We start from the raw sequence: 26,891 nt of genomic DNA on the forward strand, positions 1-26,891 counted from the left end.
TGAGTTCCTGCTGGTCCCCTGCCTTTACAGTTGCCCAGGGTGACCTGTTTACCTTGCAAACTTAGATACGATCAAAACAGGCGAGACTGCCATGCAATAAGGGATTGCGGGATGTGCCTTGGGGTGTGAGATTGGATATATCACAATTCAGAGATAAAGGGCATGTCTAGTGCCTTAAAGGTTAAAATGGATTCGTATTTTTTCATGGAGTGCACGTGTATCTTTCCCTGGGGGAATTGATTTTTAATTAGTAAGAGTGAGAGAACTAAGATAACTTGAAGCCAGAAAGTTTTTAAAGCTTACGATGAAAATACCGTTTAAGAAGGAATGCCAAATTAGGAAGAGAAGGATTTGTATGATATTACTTGCTATGTGTGGGTGTGTGGGGTTTTTCGTTTTGTTTTGCTTTGAGACGGAGTCTGTCTCTGTCGTCCAAGCTGGAGTGCAATGGCATGATCTCGGCTCACTGCAACCTCCACCCACCAGGTTCAAGCAATTCTCCTTGCCTCAGCCTCCTGAGTAGCTGGGATTACCGGCACCGGCCACCACTCCGGCTAATTTTTGTATCTTTAAAAGAAACGAGCTTCACCACGTTGGTCGGGTTGGTCTTGAACTCCTGACCCCGTGATCTGCCCACAGCCTCCCAAAGTGCTGGGATTACAGGGGTGAACCACTGCGCTGGGCCAGGTCTTTTTATATTACGTGGGTTCTTTGTGATAAATAATGTGAGCCCACAATGCTCTATGTAGAAAGAAGATAAGGCTGTAAACGTCTACTTGCGGAGCTTTGTGTTAGGTGCTAGGTATGAATTTAAATGCACATTGAAAATCTACAACTTTTTGAGGTTACTAAAAGTACTAATATTCACGTGACATCAGCAAATGGAAGCCTTTATCTTTTTATTTATGTTTGAGATGGAGTCTCAAGTATCTATTGCCCAGGCTGGAGTACAGTGGTGCGATTTTGGCGCACTGCAACCCGTCTCCTGATTTCAAGCAATTGTCCTGCCTCAGCCTCCCCAGTAGCTGGGATTACCACCATGCCCAGCCAATTTTGTTTTTTATTATTATTTTTAGTAGAGACGGGTTATACCTTGTTGGCCAGGCTGGTCTCAAACTCCTGACCTCAAACGATCTGCCTATCTCGGAAACCTTTATCTTTTAGCTAGTGAATAGTTAACTTGTTTGAAGTTTGCGGAAGGGAGAATTGAAGGGTTCTCTGTCCTTGATGGCTGACTGAGAATGCAGGGTAAATAATTGTCCAGTATTGGTAAGTGGTGTCTTAGTGTTGCTCATAGCTGGAAGATCACTTAGGAGAATGGAAGTGGCTCTCAGATGGTCATAACTTTATTTAAAGGAGACCTTTAAAAGTTGAGACCCATCTTGTCACTGAGGAAATTGTGCCAAAGAACTGCTGCTTTATTAATGCATTTGATCAGATTTGAAAAGGGAGCTCTCTGTACACTTTTTTCCTAACTCACAAGAAATTTTGTTTCTAGAAAGATTCAATTACCATAATGATGTCTTTGGAAATGTGCCTTTTTGCGTGTGTATCTTTTTTTTTTTTTTTGAGACGGAGTTTCACTCTCGCTACCCAGGCTGGAGTGCAATGGCGCAATCTTGGCTCACCGCAACCTCCGCCTCCTGGGTTCGGGCGATTCTCCTGCCTCAGCCTCCTGAGTAGCTGGGATTACAGGCACAGGCCACCATGCCCAGCTAATTTTTTGTATTTTAGTAGAGACGGGGTTTCACCATGTTGACCAGGATGGTCTGGATCTCTTGACCTCATGATCCAGCCGTCTCGGCCTCCCAAAGTGCTGGGATTACAGGCTTGAGCCACCGCGCCCAGCTGTGTGTGTATCTTAATATGGATAAAGTTCCAAGGTAGTTCAAAGGTTTTAATAATATTTTGCTTACCAGAGGGATGTGAAATTGGGAATACCCTGTGTGGATAGTTAACTCTGCTGTAAATTGGAAGGTTAATGGGAGTGGGGATCTTCCCAGTGAATCATAAATCTCTATGTATGTGTATCTTTGACAGCCAAATCTTACTGGAGGTTACAAGGGCTGTAAAGAAGAGGTATTAACAAGACCTTGTAGTATTTCTGATAGGTGGATATGTGGATACTAACATGTATTTCACTTGTAAAGAATTTATGTGTTCCTTTAGAGAACTAGTCTCCAAAATTTGAAACACATTTATGAAGAAGGCTCTATCATTGCTTTGAAGAAGACACAAGCAAGACATGCTTGGCACTATACAGGCTCATAATGTTGAGGGCAAAATGCAGTTAAATCCTTGTGTTTACTACATGTCAGTGTTCTCATTTGTATTTTTAAACAGGAATTGAGTGAAAGCTCTCATTGCAATTAAGCCCCTGGTATAATGCATTATTGAAATTAGGCTGTCAGCACTTGTCTGTACAATCTTACGTTTTTACTCATAAATTAGGAATTCTTCTGAAAAGAATGGCATGATGAAAGCATTAAGATAACTGGAGAATTCATTTAAGGACAAACTGAATAATGATGCTAAATGGCCAGTTAAATGTCCTTCAGCTTTTGTGATTCACTTCTCTTTATCCCATAAAGACAGTACACTGCATAGAACTCCTAGCTGAGACATCTACAAAAGGAGTTAACATCATTCACTTTGGATACTCACTTCTCATCCAGAGAAGTTTCTAACTACTCAAAGAAGGCATTTTAAGAGTTTGAACTAGATCACCTGGATTGAAGCCCAGCTCTGAGCCATTTCCTTGTCTGTGAAATGGAGATAATAATATCTCCCCAGGTGGCTGTGGGGAGCAAATGAATAGGTGTAAAATGCTGAGTACACAGTTGGCACATTGTGAGTAGTCATAAAGAGGGGTTTATAACAAGACGTAGGAGTATATTGACTTAATATCATCTCCTGGAGGCTGCAGAGAGGTTGCTGCCTAATTGACTCTAGAACTGAATATTTGGGTCACTGGTTCAATCCCCCATCTGGATATGCTTAGTACACTTCTATAGCATAGAATATAGAATGTGCTGTACTCTTAGTAATTAGTGTCCTTTTGGGGCCAGAGGCTGTCACACTTGCATCTCCTCCACCCTAGACAGGCCTTTGACTCAACTAGGTTAAAGAAGTAACCTGTGGTTGTTTTTGGAGATGATGATGAAGATGGTAGGGGATGAAGATCACATGAGGGATTTGGTGTATGGGCCTCTTCACACATATGTGTGGTTTTATTCTCTTTGCTTTTCCCTGTTCCCTTCTATCCTCCCTTCTTTTCTCTCTGGGGGTCCCGATGATTGTTTCCCAACCTTTGTTATTATGTCTCCACATCAACGCTAGGCCCTAAAGGGTTGTTAGCCCTGATTTGGGTAGTTCTGGAAAGTTCAGCCTGTGAACTTCTTGTTCTTAAAGGCTAACTGTGGATGTCAAATAAGCCCAACCTTTTCCACTTCCATGGTCCTTCTGGGTTGTTACATACCATCTTGCTCTGTTGAAAGTGCTCATTTTTACTTTCTTTTTCTTCTCTGTTAGACTGCAGATGATGGAAACTATCCTAGCCATTTCAAGCAGAAAGGAGTTGAATATAATTAGGTGCTCACAAGAAGGTTGGCAGGGAAGTTTGCAACTGAAAGTAGAGGAGGGGCCTAGCTTTAGCCTCATGTATTGGCTCCAGGCAGCAAGCCTGACCGGCCCCAGGGTTGCTGCTGTCATTGCCACAGCCTAGGGGCTGGGAATCAGAACCACCATTAGAACTGCTAACATCAAGGACACACCTTTTGGGCTGTGTTACAGTGATCAGAGAGGCTATTGCAAAATGCCTGTCCATCCTAGGAAGCTGGTAACTGAACATTGCTATGAACAACAAAAACAAGGAAGCAAATGTTTTCCTTAGATGCCCTCCACCTTCCTTCTTATCCTGCTCACCTCCCTGGAAGAACCTACACTGTGCCCAGAACCTTAGCTGCAAGGGACTCCAGGAAATGTGATTTGTAGATTTCTAGCCTCATAGGTAGAGGGATGCACACTTGAAGGAGATAGGAGTGAAGGTCGTGTGACAATCCATCATGTCTAACATATATTTAAAATATATTTCTTCCGAGATTTGGCTAGAATATTTATTTTTAAAGCTGGTAGAGATTGTCTCTGGAAAGGTAAGATGATATGTTGTAAAAAATGTTTTAAAGGAGCTAGTTGCTAATCAGTTACCTTTTCAAACAGATGGATATTATAGTTTTGCAGCTGAAATTGCTGGAAAAAGCATCAAGCAAATGAATAACTAAAAATTACCAAGTGCCTGCCTCTGCACATGGTACTAATTGAACGTAAAATAATGTTCCTTTGGTTTGGTTTCATAATCAAGGTAAAATATTAGGAAATTTTTTTAAAATTATTTTTCCTTCTCAAAGCCACAGATGGCCTACCCATTTAATGAACCACAATACAAACAGAGAAAGTAATGTCCAAAGAGAGAAATAAAAGCACCTGGCTTGCTAGTTCTTTCATTAGATGAATTATCTGTGTATTTGTGTTTTTCCCAAATCTTTCTTTCCCCTGTAACTTTCAGCATGCTCATTTTAAGGATTACAGAAATAGGTATGACTTGTTTATTGGAGAATAGCATAAGAATATACTTGAATTCACTTTAAATATTCATTTCATACTTTGGCACTTGTCAGATTTCTTTTTTTCCAAACTATTGAAGTAGATATGATTGGATCTCTTCTATTTTTAAGCAATGAATTACCAGTTTATTTGTACTCGCAAATTACATTAGCACATCAAAGGATGGTATTGACTATTGAACAAAATTATGTTATATTTACCTCTGATATTTGGAGTTGGAAAATGAGAGAATATATTTGTTCAGTAGATGGATAACAATAAGGTTATGACAGTATGGTACTTTTATTATAAGTGCAGAACAGTAGCTCACTCAAAGAGAAAGTGGTATATTCTCTCATGGTGAGGTGAAAGATGGAAGTAATTGAAATGTGAACATATTTCTGACTTCAAAGAATATTTATTGATGTTTTAAACAACAACGAAGAGGTAGCCAAGAGAGGCAAGTAGAAGCTGTCTGGGACCATGTCTTTGTCTTCTCTGTTCCCCTTAATGCAGATACAGTGAAGTAGGTGAGTTTGACAAATGTTAGAGGGTTTTAGTGTTTAAAAAAGTAATGTTTGTAAAAAATGAGGACTGCTTTTGGAACTGTAATCAGTGTTCGGAAAGTAATCAGACGTCTTTAAAATTTTATCAGAGCCTTTAACATTCCATGGGACACCAAATTTATAATTAGAGTAATTCAGGAAAATACAGATACATTCTGAATGTTAAGATATTTGCATACAAAGATGGCAATTCAATGATTTATGCAATTATGAAATAGACCTAGGGTGATCAGATGACTTATTGTTTAAGTCAGGACACTTTTGAGAGTGAAGAGGGAATGATTAGTGATTGCTCTGAATACAGAAGCATAAATGGAGACTGCCTCAGCAAACCTTGTGGTGACCAGGACTTAATGGTCACACAAGATTAAGGTGTTAGTATTTTAGCTTGATTGCATTAACTGCAGTGCTGATTTTTAATAATTGTAATAAACTATACATAGAATGAAATATACTATTTTAACTTTTTTTAGTGTACAGTTCAGTGACATTAATTTCACATTGTTGTGTAACCATCACCACTATCCGTCTCCAGAATGTTTTTATCTTCTCAAAGTGAAACTCCATACCCATTAAAGCATAACTCCCCCTCATTCCTCCCCACAGTACCTGGCAATCACCCTGTCTGTATAAGGTTGATTCTTCTAGGAACCTATATGACATGGTTTGGCTGTGCACTCACCCAAATCTCAAACTGTAGCTCCCTCAATTCTCATATGTCATGGGAGGGTCAGAGGGAGGTAATTGAATCATGGGGGTGGGTGTTTTCCATGATAGTGAATAAGTCTCATGAGATCTGATAGTTTTATAAGCGGGAGTTACCCTGCACAAGCTTCTGTCTCTTGCCTGCCACCAATGTAATACATGCCTTTTACCTTCTGCCATGATTGTGAGGCCTTCCCAGCCATGTGGAACTGTGAGTCCATTAAACCTCTTTTTTCTTTATAAATCACCCAGTCTTGGGTATATCTTTATCAGCAACATGAAAAAGAACTAATATACTATGTAAGTGAAATCATATAGTATTTGTCCTTTTGTGATTAATTTATTCCATGTAGTATAATATTTTTATGGTTCATCCATGTTGTAGCATGTATCAGAATCTCCTTCCTTTTTAAGGCTGAATAATATCCCACTGTCTGTATATGCTACATTATGCTTATCCATTCAGCTGCAGTTCGGATACATGGGTTGCTTCTACCTTTTGGCTATTATGCATAATGCTGCCATGAACATGGATGTACAGATACCTCTTAGAGTCCCTGCTTTCAGTTCCTTAGGTATATACCCACAGTATTGGTTTTTAAATGAAGAAATTAAAAATGGGAAGAAAAGAAAGCATTATTTTTCTCTGTAAGGTATTTCTGATCCTGTTTCTCCAGCATGGTGCTGCATCTGATTGACACCCAGCTATGCCTCTGTAGGATTCATCAAAAAAAGCAGGTAATTTAAAGAAACTACCTGCTGAAAAAAGCACCCAAGATCTTAAATTTCATCTCCATGCAAGAAAGGAAGCTAGTTTTTCTGTCACAACTACCGTGATACATTGACCACAGATGTATGTCGTTAAATGAACAGGGCTGGCATCTAGAGTGTCGGAATCTGAACAAAGTGAATGACGACTTTCAGTAGCACAAAGAACCAGCATGAAATTGAACAAAAGAATTCTCTGTATGACCAAGAAAATCTTTGTAACGCAGGGGACCATGAACTTCCTGGGTGAAAGGGAACAGGACTAACAACTACAGGTTGAGCATTCCTAACCTGAAAACCCAAAATCTGAAATGCTCCAATATCCAAAAATTTTTGAGCAGTAACATGATATGTGACAAGTGGAAAAATCCCACACATGACTTTACTTGACATATTGCAGTCAAAACACAGTCTAAACTTTGTTTCATGCATACAATTATTTTAAAATATTATATAAAATTACCTTCAGCTATGTATATATAAATCATAAATGAATTTTGTGTTTAGACTTGTGTCCCATCCCGAGGATATCTCATTATGTATATGCAAATATGCCAAAATTGGAAACACTTCTGGTCCCAAGCATTTTCCTTCCTTCCTGCTTTCCTTCCTTCCTTCCTCCTTTGCTTTTCTTTCTTTTTTTTTTTTTCCTTCCTTTTCCTTCGTCTTCTTTTTTTTTTTTTTTTTTTTTGACTGAGTCTTGCTCTGTCTCCCAGGCTAGAGTGCAGTGGCATGATCATGGCTTACTGGAATCTCAACCTCCTGGGCTCAAATGATCCTCCTGCCTCAACCTCCCAAGTAGCTGAGACCACAGATTCATGCCACTACACCTGGCTAATTTTACTTAATTTTTATAGAGACAAGGTCTCACAAAAACCTATTTTACCCAGGCTGGTCTTGAACTCCTAGGCTCAAGCAGTCCTTCCGCCTCAGCTTCTCCAAGTGCTGGGATTACAAACATGAGCCACCATGCCTGGTCTGGTCCAAAACATTTCAGGTAAGGAATACTTAATCTGTTGATTTGGAAGCTGAGATGAAAGAAGACAGGCTACAGCAGAATAGGGAGCTTTCAGGTACAGATAAAAGTATTCTTCCTTTGGCTGTAGAAGTGGATACCCAAATGCCAACGTCAAGAACATTGGTGCATCTGATCTCAATTTAGACAATCCCTTTATGGAAGTGGAGACATCAAAATGCAACTCTTCATTGGAAGTTTTAAGTAACACAATTTCCACTGGGGCTTTATAGTCCTGGAAAGTAATGTCCACGTGTCTGGGACAAATAAGGAGTTTACTGCATTTACTATATGGGAATGGCTCCCCCTGTTTAATTCTCTGAGGCACTTTTGGCACTCTGAGGAGTCAACAGAGGAAATCTGCTCATTTATAATGTCAGCCTAGAGGGAAACTGATACATTTCAGTCATGAACAGTAACTAAGCTTAAGAAAATATGTCTTCAGAAGTTACCTGACAATCGGAAATGGTAGCTGAGAGCCAAACAGGTATTAAGGAGCTTTCAGAAAAATGGAGCCCACTGAGTATCTTTTGGCAGCCTCAGAATCTCAGAATGGACAGTGTCCCCAGATCTGCTCTCCTTGGACTGTACCTGTATCAGTGAAGACTGAAGAATGAACAGACAAGTCCACAGAAACCTGCACACAAATGTTTGTAACCACTTTATTCCTAATTGCCAAAAATGGAAAGCAACCAAGATGTCCTTCAATAGGTGAATAGATAAACAAATTTTGGTATATCCTTAACGATGGAATATTATTTAGTGATAAAAAGAAATGATTCTTCAAGCTACAAAAAGATGTGGTGGAACCCTAAATGCATATTACTAAGTAAAATAAGTCAGTCAGAAAAAGGCCAAATGCTGTATGATTCCAACTAATTGACATATGCAAAGGCAAAACTCTAGACACTGTGAAAACATCAGTGGTTGCCATGGGTCGAGTGTCGGGGCAAGAGAGGAATACATTAAGCACAAGGGATTTGTAGGAAAGTAAAACTGTTCTGCGTGATATGGTAGTAGTGGATGGTATGACATTATGCATTTAGCAGAACACAGAGAACTGTATAATACAAAGAGTGAATCCTAATATAGCCTATGAATGTTGGTTAATAATAATATATCAATAGTTGTTCATCAGTTGTAACCCAAACTGCACCAATGCAAGATTTTGACTTAAAAATTCATGTTTTTTTCAAGTTAACAAGTACATCTCTTGATGCTAGCATAGGAGTTGTAGAAAACATCAACTTCAGGGAGTCCAAATGATGACATGTCAAATGGTAGGCTACCATAGCTCCAAGTCAAGACAATTGACAAAAAGAGCAGCTCTGTTGCCCTAATCCCAAAGGAAACATCTAATTCACTACACTGCACCTTCAGTGCAGACATTTCACCCAAGTTTTTCGCACGTGAGAAGAATATGCTCAATCAGACTTCTCAGTGGACCACTTCCTTGCCATCCAGTTTCATATTGGTTAAAGACGTGGGTCAGAGACTACAAATCCATTAGCAGACACACTGGAAACTGGAGAGAATGCCAGCCCTGAAGCTGCAATACCAACCATCAACAAGTTTCTCCAACCTTCTTCCATTAATGTTTTGTCCTACAGACATGGACTGGATTCTCCATCCTCGCTTTCCTCTGCAGGGAGCTCTTGGGCTATGCACCGAGTTGGCAGAAATGCAGACCTCGCTCTTCTTGTTTTAGCAAGCAGTCAAAACTATGGAAAAATGGGCCTGATCCTATGCCATTCCCTTAAAAAAACTACGTAGACACACCCATACATATACATTATGTGTAGAAACCTACATGCAGAATGCTGTTAGATCATCTTAAAATTTTTTTCAGCCAAAATAATTTATTATCTCTTGTCTGATAGTTTATCTATTCTACTTATTAAAATGTGGGCCTTTTAAAATGTGTTGGCAGTTTGTGCATACAGAAGATTTTTGTTCTCCTTAAGATGATGTGTTCTGGCATAAAATTAGTGGTTTTGTTTTTTGTTTGTTTGAGATAGGGTCGCCCTCTGTCACCCAGGCTGGTGTGCAGTGGTGCGACCTTGGCTCACTGCAACCTCTGCCTCTTGGGCTCAAGTGATCCTCCTACCTCAGCCCCCACAAGTAGCTGGGACCACAGGCATGTGCCGCTACAGTTGGCTAATTTTGTATTTTTTTATAGCAACATGATCTCACTATGTTGTCCAGGCTGGTCTGGAACTCCTGAGCTCAGGTGATCTGCCCACCTCGGCCTCCCAAAGTACTGGGATTACAGGCATGAGTTGCTCTGCCTGGCTAGATTGATGGTTTTATGTGTAGCATACCACTTTAGAATGACAGTGAATCTTTGAAAGGCAGAACCTACCAGAAATCCTACCACTGGTGCAGCTAACAGCAGACTGACTTCACAATGTGGCTGTGTGTTTGTGCTGAAGACAAGGTAGGCCTTGTCAACTCAATTGTCAAGTTAAAAACTTTGAGACACATGGTTTGGGGGTTTGAATTCTTCTCAATGCCCTGAGTATATAATTTATCCATTAAAACAGGAAATTCAAGAATAATTGAATAAAAAATGGAAGAAAAACTATGTTATATGTTTACAGGGAACTTTTTATCACAGATAAATAGTAATCACTAGGACATGTATCATGTACACTGGCAGGACACAGTGGCTCATGCCTGTAATACTAGCACTTTCAGAGGCAGAGACAGGCAAGTCCGTTAAGCCCAGTAATTCAAGATCAGCTGGGGCAACATGGCGAAACCCCATCTCTACAAAAACAAAAATTAGCCTGGGGGTGATAGAGTGTGCCTGTAGTTCTAGCTACTCGGGAGGCTGAGCAGGGAGGATTGCTGGAGCCTGGGAGGTCAAGGCTGCAGTAAGCCATGATCATACCACTGCACTCCAGCCTGAGCAACAGAAGAACCTGTCTCAAACAAAACAAAAATATATACAAGTTTTTTTAAAAGTCTGTGCAACAACTACTTTTATTGAAGCTGTGCCTGAGTTAACTCCCGTTTTCTGTTTATTTAAACTAGGCTGCAGAGTGGCATGATAGATCTATGGACATGTGGAATCAGTCCATATGGATTGTACTCCTTGCTTCTCAAGAAACTAATTATATGGTTTCCATACTGGTTGATTCTCATACATTATGGAAACTGGTTGTTTCCATACTGATTGACATATTTATAAATGACATCAATTGTATCAGCCTTGGTTGTGTAATCCATTCACCTGTCTTTGACTCTGGTCTTCTTGTACATGGGCTATGTAACTTCTCATTTTCTAACAATTTAGGCTGCCCTAAAACAAAGATTTGATGATTAAAGTAGAATATTGGCCTTTAAAGGAAGCTTTAAAAGACTAATTTCATTATTGTGATACTACTTTTGTTATTTTAAAGCTATTTTTTAAAAATACTGTATTTCATCTTTCTGAAAAACATTATTTTACATTTCAACATCATTGACATGGGGTATATCTTACAGTTGATGACACATCCTCATCTTTCTTGGCAATAAGTAACATAATTGTGCATTTTACAAAATAGATTGCCTTCTAGCTTCTGTGAAATGTCGTATAGCTATTTACCAGAACATTTCCATCCTGCTGCAGGAACTTGAGGTTGAATGCTTTGTCTTATTTTGTAATTTTTAATTTAGAGCCAGAGTTTTGTATTCCTGTTTAATTTTTTTTTTTTATGGTACAACTCATTGAGGTTAAAAATAGTATTTGTAGTTTTAAACTCTAAATAACAAACAAACTGTTGTTTGTTTGTTTGTTTTTGAGACAGGGTCTCTCTCTGTCACTCAGACTGGAGTGCAGTGGCTCAATTACAGCTCACTGCATCCTCAAACTCCTGGGCTCAAGCAACCTTCCCTTCTTAGCTTCCTGAGTAACTGGCACTATAAGCATGCCACCACACCAGGCTAATGTTTTTTGTTGTTCTTTTTTGTAACGGAGTCTCGCTCTCTCACCCAGGCTGGAGTGCAATGGCACAATCTCAGCTCACTGCAACCTCTGCCTCCCAGGTTCAAGTGGTTCTCCTGCCTCAGCCTCCTAAGTATTTGGGATTACAGGCGCGAGCTACCACGCCTGGCTAATTTTTGCATTTTTAGTAGAGACGGGGTTTCACCATGTTGGTCAGGCTGATCTTGAACTCCTGACCTCGTGATCCACCTGCCTTGGCCTCCCAAAGTGGAGGGATTACAGGTGTGAGCCACCACACCCGGCCAGACTGTTTTTTATTTTTTGTAAAGATGGGGGTCTCACTGCAATGCCTAGGCTGGTCTCAAACTCCTGTCCTCTAATGATCCTCCCACCTCACCCTCCCAAAGCGCCAGGGTTACAGGCATGAGTCATGTGCTTGGTTCAGAGATAAGACTGTTTTCTTATACACAGGCTTATTTCTGAAAAAACAAACACAGTCATAAAATGGAATATGAAAACCGAAAATATTAAACTTTCCAAAACAGTTTGGTTTATTCTGGTCACAGACTAAATAACTCCTGCCACAGGGAGAAGTACAATTTGCTGCCACAGGAAAGCTTAAAATGTCAAACACATACTTATAAAATACAATGCAAGCTGCCTGCAAATGAGGCCATTCTTTCAACTGGCGTATTTCCTACTTCAGTGCAGCTTTCATAATTGTGGCACTTATTCAGAACCAAAAGCCTCTGTGAGTGATGTAAGCATTCAAGCCATATGGCTGAATTGTTTTTTGTAGGTATTGAGCAGGTGTGGACTTGGAGACTCTGGAGGGAACTGCAAGATCCAAGCTATTGAGGAGCTCACTTTGAAAGAGACAGAGCTAGCATCACAGTGAACACAGAGCATAGAGATGGTGGCAGGGAGATCTGGCTAAAAAGCAGGAGGCTGGCAATCAGAGGGCTGACTACCCAAGGACTTAGAAGGAAGACACAGGTGTGGCCAGTCTTTCCCAGCATCCAGATCCCAGTCCAGAACCAAGGTGGCCTGTGAGCTGTCAGTACAGGCTGTCACCGAACTCATTTATCCAAAGCTGACCCTTCCGATAAACCTGAAAGCCTTTTTCTTCATATTTTCAATAGGATCCCAACAGGCTTAGTTGTCTGATGTTTTTTGAAGTTCAAGGCAGATTAAAAGCAGGAAATTAGAAAATAGAGGAGCTTATGGAGACAGGCACACTGAGAGTGTGAAGTGACAACCGAAAGTAAGGTAGGGCAGAGGAACGATAAAGAAGTACTCCATGGCCAGGCACAGCGACTCATGCCTGTAATCCCAGCATGTTCGGAGACTGAGGCAGGCAGACTGCTTGAGCTCAAGAGTTCAAGATCAGCCTGGGCAACATGGCGAAATCTCATCTCCACTAAAAATACAAAAATCAACTGGGTGTGATGGCAGGCACCTGTAATCCCAGCTACTCAGGAGACTGAGGTAGGAGAACCACTTGAACCTGGGAGGTGGAAGTTGCAGTGAGCCAAGATTGTGCCACTGCACCCCAGCCTAGGTAAGAGAGCAAGACTCTGTCTCAAAAAGAAAAAAAAAGAAAAAGAAAAAGCACTCCATAACCAGGCATGGTGATGCACACCTATGATCCCAGCACTTTGAGAGACCAAGGCAGAAGGATGGCTTGAGAGCAGGAGTTCAAGACCAGCCTGTGCAACATAGTAAGACTTTCATCTCTACAAAAAGTAAAAAAACAAAAAGCAGTAGCCTGGCATGGTGATGCATACATGTGGTCCCAGATACTCAGGAGGTTGAGGTGAGAGGATCACCAGAGTCCAGGAATATGAGGCTGCAATGGGCTAGGATTGCACTACCACACTTTAGCCTGAGTGACAGAGTGAGACCCTGTCTCAGGGTAGAGGCAGGGGGAAGAAATACTCCAAACAAGTAGTAGCCATGTGCTCTTTAGTGTGGATGCAGACACTTTGTTAACCCTGGAAAGCATTGCTGCTGTATAATAATTCATCTTTATTGGTAACCCCTGTGTTATCATTTAAGATGTGTTAGTTACAAGCTAGACATTGCCGTTCTGTAATACTTTGTCATAACTAGCTCCTATGTTACCAGTAAAAATGTGTTATTTATAGACTATTTAGATAGACATAAAAGCAGGTGGTATATGTTGGAAAGATTTCCATGATAATATAGCTATTTCAATTGTTAAGCCATGTGGCACAGCGTTTATTTAAATTGGTCTAAATCTTTAGTTCAGTGCCAATTTATTTAGCCTGGGACTTCTTGGATTAGTACAGGAGATGGCACACATGACCACCATCCAATGTACAAGAGTAAAAACCAGATGCTGTGGAAACCCACCTCATTTCTAGTGCATAAGGCTAGAGGAACCGTCCTGTTCGAGATGGGGCTGGGCCTTATAGGGTTTGTTGAGGAGCTGGGTGCAGTGGGGAAGTCTGCAGGCCTTATTTTCCCAGAGAAGCAAAAAAATAGACTTCACCGCACTCTTATTATCTTGATTCCATTTTACAGTGTTCCTTTCCATGTTTGCATTATGAGATTATAATCCAAAAGCATTTTAGGACTAGGTAGTACTCACCTTTCTACAGACACCAATGATGAATACTCGAAGTTCTGGGAAGGATAAGTAATGAAATTCTAGGTAGCATGATAAGAAATTTTTTAACAGTACACAAAATTCAAATTCAGAAGCAGAAATGTTTTGTAAGTTTCATGTCCAAATAAGACATATCTCTAGGATCCTGGCTAAATTATTTCCTGAATTTTTTTCTGTTTCTGAAATGATCATCCAAAGATACGCACAATGTCCTGAAATCTTTAATCAGTTAAGTTAAATACCAGTGGATTGAACAAAAGCATAAGTATAAAGTCATTGAAGGTTTTAGGAACAAATATGCTTCATAATGGGACTAGCCAGTGGCACAGCTGAGACTTGACCTTGGGACTATAGGTCTAGAAAGTCCTTTTCTGAACTACAACTCCACCCTATAGCTTCCTTACAAAAACAGAGTTGAAATGAAATGGCAAGGATGATGACAACAATGATTTGTTTACTCCAGGGATTTTTCTTGGGTTAAAGTTGACATTAGAAAGGATGACATTTTCCAGTGAGCATTTGACCAGCTCAGGCCCTCTTCATTTAGATTTTTTTTTTTTTTTTTTTTTTTTTTGAGATGGAGTTTTGTTCTTATTGCCCAAGCTGGAGTGCAGTGGCACAGTCTTAGCTTACTGCAGCCTCCACCTCCTGGGTTCAAGTGATTCTCCTGCCTTAGCCTCCTGAGTAATTGGGATTACAGATGTGCATCACCACGCCCAGCTAATTTTTTGTATTTTTAGTAGAGACAGAGTTTCGCCATGTTGGTCAGGCTGGTCTCGAACTCCGGACCTCAGGTGATCCACCCACCTCGGCCTACCAAAGTGTTGGGATTACAGGCATGAGCCACCATGCCTGGCCTCATTTAGATTGTTTTTAACTTTTCTCTGCCAATGAACTAATAATTAAATGCATCCTTTCTAATTCAAGCAGCTCCTTAACAATGGCAAAGCCTCCTGATTTTTCAGTTTTTCTTTTTGAGTAGTAGCTTTCATAGTAGAATTATAATTACTCATCCACTTATAATGCCAGAAGAATATTAAATACATATTTATGCATATAGTGATGGTCAGTATGAAAGTGATCATTGGGACAGAGCTTAACAAGTGGGTTTTGAAGCATTGTTATCAGTTTAATTTTCCCATGTCATTGGACAGGCTGAAGGTCCTTATTATACAGCTGCTAAAAAAGGACAACACTCTTCTAATTAATTTGCTAATTTACTTTTTGAGACAGGGTCTTGCTCTGTTGCCCAGGCTGGAGTGCAGTGGCACTATCTTGGCTCACTACAACCTCTGCCTACTGGGCTGCAACAATCTTCTCACCTCAGCCTCCTGAGTAGCTTGGAATACAGGCACACACCACCACACCCACCTAATTCTTGTATCTTTAGTAGAGATGGTATTTGACCATGTTGCCCAGGCTGGTCTCAAACTCCTGGGCTCAAGTGATCACCCACCTCTGCCTCCCTAAGTGCTGGGAATACAGAGATGAGCCACCACCTGGCCAAAAGTGCTATTTTAAATGAAATACTGTTCAAGCCACAGAAGACACAGATCCCAAGGGACTATAAAGTTCTACAGGAGTATGTGACTGTCAGGGCATGTGGCCTGTGTGATGAGGATGAGGTCAGGAAGTGTGGGCAGCTCTTCCTGCTTTCTGGCCCTTTAATCTAGAAAGTCTCAGGCTTACTGTTTGGTTGGAACTGCTACAAAAGGAAACTTTTCCTTTCATAAGCAAACATTATCCAGTGACAGACATTTTAGCAATTTCTGGTATATTTGTTGTAAAGAGCTACATAGCTGGCCAGGTGCGGTGGCTCATGCCCGTAATCCCAGCACTTTGGGAGACTGAGGTGGGAGGATCACGAGGTCTGGACATTGAGACCATCCTGGCCAAGAGTGTGAAACCCTATCTCTACTAAAAATACAAAAACTTAATCAGACGACGTGGCACACACCTGTAGTCCCAGGTACTCAGGAGGCTGAAGCAGAGTTGCTTGAACCTGGGAGGCAAAGGTTGCAGTGAGCTGTGACCGCACCACTGCACTCCAGCCTGGGTCACAGAGCGAGACTCTGTCTCAAAAAAAAAAAAGCTAAATAGCTTTAAATAAATTACCAAAATCCCTTAATCCTTTTTAATTGAAGGTCTGCGTTTTAATAAAATGCAATCAGGTTAAGCAGAATCGTAAGACAGTGAGGTTTGGAGGCATCAGCTCTGAGCTGATGGCCCTGTGGAATCCAGGTTCAGCTTCCCACTCTGGGAGGAGCCAGTCCTCAGGGTGGGAGGGACAGCCTGAGCAGCTGGCAGCCCAGAAGGCCCCTGGCTGAGTCGCAAGAGTGCACTTCTACCTCTCGCAGGTGTTGTCCTGTTTGACAATGCCAGTTACTAGAAGAGGTGAAGTATGATGGGTAGAGAGCCATGCTGTTCATTATCTACACAGGCCTGGCCTGACTCCATGGAGAAGCAACACATCTGCAGGACCTCAGCAGTGGTCACATAAGCATGCTGTTACATATTTATATAAAACTGAAAAGTGGGCTGGGTGCAGTGGCTCATGCCTATAATCCCAGTACTTTGTGAGGCTGAGGCAGGTGGATCACCTGAGGTTAGAAGTTCAAGACCAGCCTAGTCAACATGATGAAACCCCATCTCTACTAATAATAAAAAATATTAGCTTGGCGTGGTAGTATATACTTGTAATTCCAGCTACTGGGGAGGCTGAGGCAGGAGAATCACTTGAACTTGGGAGGTGGAGGTTGCGGTGAGCTGAGATTGTGCCACTGCACTCCAGCCTAGGCGAGAGAGTGAAACTGTGTCTTAAAAAACAAACAAACAACACTGAAAGATCCGCCCTTTCTTGATTACACAGATTTCCATCCATCCTAGGCTCTGAGACAGTGCTAGCTACCTTTGGGCTCGCAGAGGCCTGTAAATCTACCTTCCTATGTTTCTGTGTTGGTTATATATAAAATAAATATACATGCACACTCAGTCATTCCTTTGCATCCAAAGGGGATTGGTTCCAGGACCCACTCTACCCCCACAGCCCTGTACTAAAATTCATGGATGCTCAACTCTGTGATATAAAAGGGTATAGTATTTGCATATAACCTGTGCACATTCTCCCATTATTTTAAATCATCTCCAGATTACCTGCAATAACCTAATACGATGTAAATGCTAAGTAGTTACAATAATGTATCATTTATTTGTATTTTTTTCCTAATTTTTTCTTTTTATTAAATTCCCTTTTTTTATTTCTTATTTCTTTTTTCTGAGACTGCATCTTGCTCTATACCCTAGGCTGGAGTATGGAGTGCACTAGCACAATCATGGCTCACTGCAGCCTCGAGTGCCTGGGTTCCAGAGATCCTCCCACTTCAGCCTCCCAAGTAGCTAGGACTACAGGCCTGCACCACCACACCTGGCTAATGTTTTATTTTATTTTATTTTTTGTAGAGACAGGGTCCTGCTATGTTGGCCAGGCTAGTCTCCCACTCCTGACCTCAAGCCATCCTCCCACCTCAGCTTCCCCAAATGCTGGGATTACAGGCATTATTTTGAAATATTTTTGATACACAGTTGGTCAGATTGGCCCATGTGTAACTCACAGGTACAGAGGGCCAACCGTGCATACCAAGGCAAAACTATTGGAGATCCTCGGTGACCTCCTTGTTGCTGAATAAACCTTCCCTTTAGCCCTCTCCTGGTGATAACTCCAGTACCACTTGGTTTTCTTCCAGGTATGTGCAAAGCATTTTACTTCTGTGAACAAAAATATTTGAAACAAAACAAATTTATTTTGCTTAACTTGTATTAAACTTTGTTTAATAATAATAACTTGTTATTAAACAGACCAGTGTCTTCCTTCAGTGTCCTTGAACTTTTGGTTCTGTTTTTTATGTAAGCCTATTTCTCCTCATTTATTCACTCTTATTTCCCAAGTAGCATTTGAACAACTTTTAGGTTGTATAGTATTCTGTATTCTCCGTCCCAGCCTAACAGTGAAGAGAGCACATTTATGGCAGGCAACTTTCTCTTCTCATTGTTCCATGATTCTAATTCACTTTTATGGCTTGGTGCAGGGCATCTTGGTGAGCGTGAGTGCCAGTATTCAGATCTAGAGCAGACTCCTTCTGGGTGGTCCTAGAGATTCACATATTAGTGAAACAGATGAGCTGGCTATGCTGCCCTTTTCTGAGCCTTGCAATGTATTCAAATGTGTTAGATGGTTAATGCAGCTGTCAATATTAATACTGGTCCACAAGATTAATGTCTTAAAAATACCCAGCCAATAGCCATGTGCAGAAAGCTTAAACTGAACCCCTCCATTATACCTTATACAAAAATTAACTCCAGATGGATTAAAGATTTAAACATAAGACCTAACACCTTAAAAACCCTAGAAGAAAACCTAGGCAACACCATTCAGGACATAAGCGTAGGCAAGGACTTCATGACTAAACCAACAGAATGGGAAAAAAATTTTTGCAAGCTACCCATCTGACAAAAGGGCTAGCATCCAGAATCTACAAAGAACTAAAACAAACATACAAGAAAAAAACAAACAACCCTATCAAAAAGTGGGCAAAAGCTATGAACAGATACTTTTCAAAAGTGGCACGCACCTGTGGTCCCAGCTACTCAGGAGACTGAGGTGGAAAAATCGCTTGAACCCAGGAGGTGGAGGTTGCGGTGAGCAGAGATTGCATCACCGCACTCCAGCCTGGTGACAGAGCAAGACTCCGTCACAAAAAAAAAAAAAAAGACATTTATGTGGCCAAGAAACATATGAAAAAATGCTCATCATCACTGATTATTAGAGAAATGCAAATCAAAACTACATTGAGATACCATCTCACGCCAGTTAGAATGGCAATCATTAAGAAATCTGGAGATGACAGATGCTGGAGAGGATGTGGAGAAATAGGAACATTTTTACACTGTTGGTGGGAGTGTAAATTCAACCATCGTGGAAGACTGGTAATTCCTCAAGGATCTAGAAATAGAAATACCATTTGACCTAGCAATCCCATTACTGGGTATATACCCAAAGGATTATAAATCCTTTATAAAGACACATGCACACACATGTTCATTGCAGCCCTGTTTACAATAGTGAAGACTTGGAACCAACCCAAATGCCCATCAAAGATAGACTGGATAAAGAAAATTGGCACGCACATACCATGGAATACTATGCAGCCATAAAAAAGAATGAGTTCATGTCCTTTGCAGGGACATGTATGAATCTAGAAACCATCATTCTCAACAAACTGACACAAGAACAGAAAACCAAACACCACATTTTCTCACTCATAAATGTGTTGAACAATGAGAACACATGGACGCAGGGAGGGGAACATCACACACTGGGATCTGTTGGGGGTTAGGGGGCTAGGGGAGAGATAGCAGCGGGTAGGGAGATTGGGGTGGAATAACATTAGGAGAAATACGTAATGGAGGTGACAGGGAGATGAAGGCAGCAAACCACCATGGCATGTGTATACCTATGTAACAGTCCTGCAAGGTCTGCACATGTACCCCAGAACTTAAAGTAAAAGAGAAGAAAAAAAAACCTAGCCAAGTTTTAAAAATATTACTACAGAAAGTCACAATTTTATTTGGAACTGGAAATATGAATTGGCACCAAGGCTTTCTTATTTATTTATTTATTTATTTTTGTGATGGAGTTTCGCTCTTGTTGCCCAGACTGGAGTGCAATGGCGAGATCTCGGCTCACTGCAACCTCCACCTCCCGGGTTCAAGCAATTCTCCTGCCTCAGCCTCATGAGAAGCTAAGATTACAGCCATGTGACACCACACCCAGCTAATTTTGTATCTTTTAAAGTAGAGACTTGGTTTCACTATGTTGGTCACACTGGTCTCGAACTCCAAATTTCAGGTGATCTGCCCACCTCAGCCTCCCAAAGTGCTGGGATATAGGCGTGAGCCACCATGCCCAGCCTCTTTCTTTTTCTTGTTTCTTTTTTTCTTTTTCATTGTTTTTCTTTTTTGTTTTGTTTTTCATTTTTTGGTATTTCTTCATTTCTAAGAGGAAATAGCAGGTACCTAGAGAATCTAAATACTTTGCTCAAGGTCACAGTGCCATGGAATGGCAGATGTGGGCCTATGACCTCAGGGTTCTCCCAGTACAGCAGTTTTTCATAATAATGAAATCCTCTGAGTTCTACTTTTGAAGTTTTCTTTGTGAGGTTTAACGTATTGTATTGGTGTGCCAAATTCAAATTGTGTATTAGCTGGATTTAAAATCAACTTGTCATTAGAGCATCTAGTGTGATATCCAGTATACAGTTGACATTAAAAAGTATTTTACTGGCTGAAGGACCATCTCATGGATAAAGTGCCCTAAGGTACAAGAAAAAAATGGAGACACACCACTGACAAAAATTGACACACAAGAAAATGGGAGATGGCGGAAGCAGAAAATGGATGTTGCTAAAAATTTCAGAAAAAAAGAGAAGTCAGCTACTTATTTTCCTTCTAGATGTGGTTATTGCTTTTACATATTATAAGCGTATTTTCATGACCAAAATTACTTTCTTTTTTAATGTTCAAATATTTCCTATTTATTTGTCCAGCAGATATGATTGGGTGCCTGCTTTGGGCCAGGCTGTGTTTAGAATTCAGAACATAACATCAGTGAACAACAACAACAAAAAAAAAAGCAAAAAAGCCTGATTTCATGCAATTTACCAACTCATTGGTAGAGACAAAGCCATTAGTAACGCTAGCCAGATAATGAAAAGGAACTCATTGTTTTCCTGTTTTGCACAATAGTGCAAAAACTCAGCAGTGTTAGGCAGAGTCTGGGAGGGAAAACCACATCAGTTATGTTAACGGAGAAAATTTAATATAAGGAATTGGTTAAACAGATATTAGAGGACGATTAATGCAAAAAGGGAACAAATGAGGCAGGACAGCAAGAGCAGCAGCAGTAAGCAGCTTCCCCCTGTGCTGAGGAGACAAAGAGAAGAGAAGGAGCTTCTCAGAACCTAGAAGCTTGGACAAGGGGTCCCCAGAGCTGGAACCCAGACTCCCGAGGAGGAGGTGGGGCTGACCAGCTGGTGCCTAGACTTTCAGAGCTCAGAGGAGAGTCCCTGGGGAGTTGGGAGGGAGCTCTTGGGAGAAATCTTGCTTGTGGATGAGGTGTCTTTTGGGGGTGTGCAAAAGAGCTAGTTCTGGGAAAGTGAAAGAGGTAAATTTCTCAGATTTCATGGCATGGTTTATATTAAACTCATAAAACTCTTTAAAAAAAAAAAAGAAAGAAAAGAAAGTAAGAAAACAGAAACTAACCCACTGCTGTTGGAAACAAATGCTGTTGCCAAGGCGAAGGGCTGTTGCTGGCCAACTCTGGCAGGAACAGGAAGCAAATAGAGAGGAGCCGGTCCCCTGTCCCTCCCGGTCCTTCCAGGGTCCCTATGGTGTCCTCTGTCAGCAAAGACCCTCGGTAAAGAAGCAGTGCTGTTTACAGAGTCCCTGCCCTCACCACACAAAGCCTTGTGTAGGAGGGAGTGTTTGGAGGGGAGAGACAATGGCTTGATAACAGGCACTATCCCAAATACACTGGATGATGTTGACTCGTGTTCTGAAACCAGTTGCTAGACTACCTAAGCAGGACTTATGGAAAAAAATGACTGAAATGCTTTTTATTGTGGTAAAATATGCATAATATAAGAAAGTCCATTTAACCTTTTTTCTTTTTTTTTTTTTTTTTTAGATGGAGTCTCACTCTGTCACCCAGGCTAGAGTGCAATGGCTCAATCTCAACTCACTACACTCCACCTCCCGGGTTCAAGCTATTCTGCCTCCCAGGGAGCTGGGACTACAGGCATATGCCACCATGGCTAATTTTTTTGTGTTTTAGTAGAAACAGAGTTTCACCATGTTGGCCAGGATAGTCTCAATCTCCTGACCACATGATCCACCCACCTCGCTTCCCAAAATGCTGGGATTACAAGTGTGAGCCACCATGCCTGGCCCATTTAACCATTTTTTCTAAATTGTACAACTCAAAGGTGTTAAATACATTAACAGTGTTGTGCAATCATCACTGTTATCCATCACCAGAACTGTTTCATCTTCCCAAAGTGAACCTCCAGGCCGATTAAACACTTACCCTCTTTGACTCTGACCCCTCAGGCCCTGGCAACCATCATTCTGCTTTCTGCCTCTGTGAATCTGACTGTTCTAGGAACCTCACATGAATGGAATCATGCACTATTTGTCCTTTCGTGTCTGGCTTACTTCACTGAGCATAACATCTTCCAGATTTATCCATGTTTGTGGCATGTCAGAATTGCATTGCTTTTTAAGGCTGAATAATATGAAATCCAGTTTTATGACCCTTAGTTCAACACCCAGTTGGACACTAGGGAGAAGATGTATTTAGGAAGATTTTTTTTAGCATGTTTTGGGTGTCCCTTCCCTTGCCAACACATACACAGCATCACGGGAGGAGAGAAACAGGAATTTCTCTCCATCTTCAAGTCAAGGGACAGGGGCTTCAGGAGGACCACATAGAAAGCTGGATATGTGCCACTGCAGATGAGATTTCAGACACAGTGGTCTGGGCCAAGCTATGCCTGAAAAATTTGAAGACTGGTAGGAGCAACCTATGACAGCAGAGAGTGGGTATTGCTTGGGAAGTAACCCCTACTCCTACTGAAGAGAACAGAGGCGCGTGTTTTCCTTGGAATAGATACAGGCTCAAAAGACAGGTGGCATTGGCTAGGATCTCATCTAGAGGAGTGAAGAGATTGTGGGTGAAACATGTTGGAGGTATATGGGTGGATGACATGGAACTGTCATAGGCAGCCAGAAGGACAGTAGATTATCCGTTTCAGAAAACGGCTGGTGGAAGGACTTCAGCCATTAGCATCTGCACCAAGCCAACAAAAAATTCCATGAGGTCCACAAAAATGCTTCATGAAAGAGAACAGCCTTTAGTGCCCACCATGCCCAGAGATCACTGAACTCAGTTCACACCAGTACCAGTCAAAAAGAACTTTTTGGCCAGATGCAGTGGTTCATACCTGTAATCCTAGTACTTTGGGAGGCTGAGATGGGAGGATCACTTGGGGCCAGGAGTTTGAGACCAGCCTGTGCATTATGGTCAGACATTGTCTCTAAAAATATGTAAAAAAAAAAAAAAAAAGGCATAGTAGCAAGAGCTTTTAGTCCCAGCTACTAACAAGGCTGAGGTGGGAGGATTGCTTGATCCCAGGACTCCAAGGTTGCAGTGAGCGATGTTTGTACCACCACACTCCAGCCTGGGTGACAGAGCAAGACCCTGTCTCTTCAAAAAAGAAAAGGAAGAAGAGAACAGAAGGGAGAAGGGAAGGAAAGGAAAAGAAAGGAAAGGACTTTTCTTGATTTTACACTGGATGGGGAATCTTAATTTCAGAAGTGAGAACGTTTTGTAATTTGGAGAGCATTTATTTATTATTGAAAGTTCATGAAGACATCTGTGGCCCTGCCTGAGTTTCATTCAAGAGCAATACAGAGTAGAAGAATGAGCCCCAACAGAATAGGTTTCCAGGGATATGAGTCATTACAAGTCCTGCTTGTTCCAGACAACAGGTTGGCCAATAGATGTTTCAAGTGGTGATGAAGGCTGGGAGTGAAATGAGGCAGTCTGGGGTGCTGCCTGCACTGCAGTAAATGTAATATTGTGGGGTTGATGAAAAGTAAACCACTGCATTATGTGTAAAATAAAAGCATTTCACTTCTCTTGTATGAAAAGGGACATGCGGTAGGGCTGATTCCCTTGGAGCTTTGTATAATACCATGGGCTCAGGGTTTATTACTTCTCCTGGTCGGTGGAGCACTCAGCAGTGCCAATCACAAGATCAGCCTGGAGAGGAGAGGAATGTGTTACTGCACACATAGATAGCTGTCGACCTTGCCAATGTGGTCACCTTGCTCATGACCCCAAAGGAGCAAGCACAAGAGTGTCAAGCAAGGAGGTCACCGTGACCATCTTAATTTCTTGAGTTAAAAATTTTCTTGGCTGGGAGTGGTAGCTCACGCGTGTCATCCCAGCACTTTGGGAGGCTGAAATGGGCAGATCACGAGGTCAAGAGATCAAGACCATCCTGGCCAACATGGTGAAAACCCACCTCTACCAAAAATACAAAAATTAGCTGGGCATGATGGCCATACCTGTAGTCCCAGCTACTTGGGAGGCAAAGGCAGGAGAATCACTTGAACCCAGGAAGCAGAAGTTGCAGTGAGCCAAGATTGTGCAACTGCACTCCAACCTGGTGACAGAGTAAGGCTCCGTCTTAATGTGTGTGTGTATATATATATATATTCTTGCAGCTGGGCACAGTGGCTCATACCTGTAATCTCAGCACTTTGGGAGGCTGGGGCAGGAGGATGGCTTGAGGCCAGGAGTTCAAGACCAGTCTGGGCAATATAACAAGACCCTGTCTCTAAAAAAAAAAAAATACAAAAACATTAGCCGGGTGCTAGGGCATGTACCTGTAGTCCCAGCCACTGGGAGGCTGTGGTGGGAGGACTGCTTGAGGAGGTCCAGGCTGCAGCAAGCTGTGATTGCACCACTGCACTCTAGCCTGGGCAGCAAAGTGAGACCCTATCTCCAAAAAAAAAAAAAAAAAAAGAAAGAAAAAATAGATAGTGTGGAGCCTTAATTAGGGAAAGGGAGTCAGTCTGGCAAGACCAGAAAGTAAGAGATAAAACAAATAAGTATAGGTCTGCTTTTCTTCATGTCCCAGGACATATAGCCCTCCTGAGCAAATAACATGCGTAACTCACAAACTTTCTGCTTATCATCAAACACTTCTATTTATCATCAAGCTCCTTGGCTGACAGAAGAATGCAGGCAGGTGAGCTCCCTGCTACCTTGCCATTATCAATCAGCCCAAGAACCATCCTAGAAAATCTCCAGCAAGCCTTTGTTTCGTGGCAGTCAGCAACTCTTCTGCTGATTCTGCCTGTTGTAACCATGCAACCTATTTTCCTATTTTCTCTAATAAATCTGCCCTTCTTTACCTACAACTATCCTGTAAAATTCTTTTACCCCTGTCCCCTGGCCCAGATACTTGCCGCTCACCTGCAACAGAGAGACAGACAGACAGACAGATAGACAGATAGATTGATGGATTGATAGATTCTTGTACTGTGAGATAGATAGATAGATAGATAGATAGATAGATAGATAGATAGATGGATGGATTCTTGTACTGTGAACAATTCTGATAAGTTCATTTATATGACTCTTCCTCAAACTGTTTCTGTGTCACTAACCAGCCAATATAGTAGCCACTGCAGGGCAGGAAACAGCCCCACTTGCCACACCTTAGTTGATCTTTGACCAAGAAATACACAGCATCTCAACCCTGGTTAGGCCAGGTTTTGATTTAACAGATGAGCAAGCTCCTAGAACCACATTCAGTTGGCCAGGTTGGCACATGGACTCCAGAATCTCTGGTAAGCTCACCCACGTTGATCAACTCGGTAGAGTCTATAATTACATTTCTCTCTCTTTGGCAGTCACCTTCGGAATCCACATGTGTGGAGACTTATCCCAGATCTTTGCCTTCTAAATTCAACAGTCTGTAAATCCTCTGGTATGTAAGCCTTCTGTTTTTGACTTTGTAATATTTTCTTCTCTCGAACGTGCAGAGAAGTGTCGAGTTACAGACTTGGGGACAGTGAAAGGGGGAGGGAATGTGGTGATGTGGAATGGGCTGAGCTCTCTCCCTCTTACAGGAAACTCGCTCTGATGGGGGAATGGTGAACCTATGAGGAAGTAAGGGTTGTCCTTTTCAGGAGAGTGAGGGAGTGCTGCATCCAAAATTTTCATTCCTATTCTCAGGGCCCAGTTTTGCCTTCTGCAGGCAATGCCCTGACTTTCACATAAAATACATAGGGAGGCTGTGAATTCAAGTAATTTGGCAGCCTATAGATTCTCACTAACCTAGAGTGTACATTTCAGCTGCCTTAGCACTACAGCTTCAAAAGAAAAGAGAATCAAGCCTGTGTCCAAGTTAAGAATTAATTTGGAGGTTGTAGTGAGCCAAGGTCGCACCACTGCACTCTAGCTTGGGTAACAGAGTGAGACTCCATCTAAAAAAAAAAAAAAAAATTGAGGGTTTTTTTTTTTTAGACGAAGTAGACAAAAGTCTCACTCTGTCACCCAGGCTAGAGTGCAGTGGTGTGATCTCAGCTCACTGCAACCTTTGCTGCCTGGGTTCAAGCAATTCTCCTACCTCAGCCTCCTGAGTAGCTGGAATTACAGACGCCTGCCACCGTGCCCCACTAATTTTTGTGTTTTTAGTAGAGACAGGGTTTCACCATCTTGTCCAGGCTGGTCTTGAACTTCTGACCTTGTGATCCACCTGCCTCAGCCTCCCAAAGTGCAGGAATTACAGGTGTGAGCCACCGCACCCAGCCTTTGTTTTTTTGTTTTTTGAGCTTATTCAAATGCCTTCCTGCCTTCTTGAATTCATCATGCCCTTGGTAGCATTCTCCAGCAAGAACGGTGTTCACCCCTGAATCCTTGCCCTACTTGGATACCTAATTCCTGCAACTACAGGTGACTAGTTAAATTAGCTTTCTGCTACTGTATGCTAATGGTTGCCAGAGTTCCATTCTGGACTTAATGATGTTTTTCAGAATCTTCGT

General features: G+C 41.6%; 1 protein-coding gene across 11 annotated transcripts in view; it reads left to right on the top strand.

The window, feature by feature from the left end:
- TRMT9B (tRNA methyltransferase 9B (putative)) overlaps window positions 1–26,891 on the top strand; it is a 75,748-nt gene that overhangs the window by 8,557 nt on the left and 40,300 nt on the right. For 4 of the 11 annotated variants that reach the window (XM_074383921.1, XM_074383931.1, XM_074383924.1 and 1 more), the window contains one exon: window positions 25,758–25,834. The exons of 5 other annotated variants lie outside the window; for them this stretch is intronic. The gene's annotated coding sequence lies outside the window, so the exon portion shown is untranslated. Of the gene's footprint in view, window positions 1–7; window positions 25,835–26,891 lie in introns of those variants that run through there. 2 more of the 11 variants (XM_074383923.1, XM_074383932.1) reach the window with 1 other exon arrangement.

Source organism: Saimiri boliviensis, chromosome 13 (assembly GCF_048565385.1).
Source record: "Saimiri boliviensis isolate mSaiBol1 chromosome 13, mSaiBol1.pri, whole genome shotgun sequence".
NCBI classification, from domain to species: Eukaryota; Metazoa; Chordata; class Mammalia; order Primates; family Cebidae; genus Saimiri; species Saimiri boliviensis.